The following is a 1,824-nucleotide window of genomic DNA, read 5'->3' on the forward strand; positions in this document are numbered from 1 at the left end:
TTCACCCCCGGACCAAAAGTTGGCCGTTCGGTGCCCTATGGCCTATGGCCAGTATGGGAACCAAGGATGCCGATATGCGAAAAAGTGTCAAAAAATCACTTGAAAGTCGCTATGGCTCATTAAATAGAGCTTGTAAAGACCTTTCTAAAACACCTTGGTTGACCCCTGTCCGATACGTAGTTTTCGAGATATTCGAGAATAAGTGATTTTTTGGGACTTAGAAAATTTTTGACCCGTACCCTAAGAAAAAGTGATTTTTTCATAGGACAATTTTTTCTTCGCAAATACTGTTTGGTTTCACTTTTCATTATTAGAAACGCGTTCCGAAGCCATTTTCATCAAAATCTCGTGAAAAAAAAATTTCACCCCCGGACCAAAAGTTGGCCGTTCGGTGCCCTATGGCCTATGGCCAGTATGGGAACCAAGGATGCCGATATGCGAAAAAGTGTCAAAAAATCACTTGAAAGTCGCTATGGCTCATTAAATAGAGCTTGTAAAGACCTTTCTAAAACACCTTGGTTGACCCCTGTCCGATACGTAGTTTTCGAGATATTCGAGAATATGTGATTTTTTGGGACTTAGAAAATTTTCGACCATGACATATATGAAAAGTGAATTTTTCATAGGACCAAAAAGTTTGTCCAAATAGGGTTTTGGTTCACTTTTTATGGTCAGATAAGTGATCCGATGCTATTTCATGATCATTAGAGGGATTTCACGCTGTGACCAAAAATTTTCATACTTCATACTTGTCCCCGTGCCGTATATGGGAGGACCGGGGGAACATGTCTTCGTAGTCGTGATGTTCAGTGACGGATTTCTGGGACTTAGAAAAAAAATGTGCTCTCAGCACATTATATGTTTCATAACACACATGATTTTCATTCTTCATACTTGTCCCGTGCCGTATATGGGAGGACCGGGGGAACATGTCTTCGTAAGTCGTGATGTTCAGTGACGGATTTCTGGGACTTAGAAAAAAAAATGTGCTCTCAGGCACATTATATGTTCCATACACACATGATTTCATTCTTCATACTTGTCCCCGTGCCGTATATGGAGGACCGGGGGAACATGTCTTCGTAAGTCGTGATGTTCAGTGACGGATTTCTGGGACTTAGAAAAAAAAAAAAAATGTGCTCTCAGCACATTATATGTTCCATACACACATGATTTTCATTCTTCATACTTGTCCCCGTGCCGTATATGGGAGGACCGGGGGAACATGTCTTCGTAAGTCGTGATGTTCAGTGACGGATTTCTGGGACTTAGAAAAAAAATGTGCTCTCAGGCACATTATATGTTTCATACACACATGATTTTCATTCTTCATACTTGTCCCCGTGCCGTATATGGGAGGACCGGGGGAACATGTCTTCGTAAGTCGTGATGTTCAGTGACGGATTTCTGGGACTTAGAAAAAAAATGTGCTCTCAGGCACATTATATGTTCCATACACACATGATTTTCATTCTTCATACTTGTCCCCGTGCCGTATATGGGAGGACCGGGGGAAGATGTGTTTGTAAGTCGTGATGTTCAGTGACGGATTTCTGGGACTTAGAAAAATAAATGTACCCTTAGGCACATTATTTGTATCAATAATTGTATCCCCAGCCTTTCATGGGGAACTTTTCCGTATTCCCGGACTTGTACATTTTTCGGGTTCCACCTCCCGACAATGTATCTCTACTGTGCATTACGTACCTGATAACGCACGGCACCCATTGGGTGACTCCACTTAACCATCTTTCGATAATGCCCGTGTTGCAGATATAATCCCAACACCTACCAGGCTTTATATGTACATCGAACGTTACATAC

This window comes from Anopheles stephensi, unplaced genomic scaffold, assembly GCF_013141755.1.
Source record: "Anopheles stephensi strain Indian unplaced genomic scaffold, UCI_ANSTEP_V1.0 ucontig149, whole genome shotgun sequence".
Lineage (NCBI taxonomy): Eukaryota > Metazoa > Arthropoda > Insecta > Diptera > Culicidae > Anopheles > Anopheles stephensi.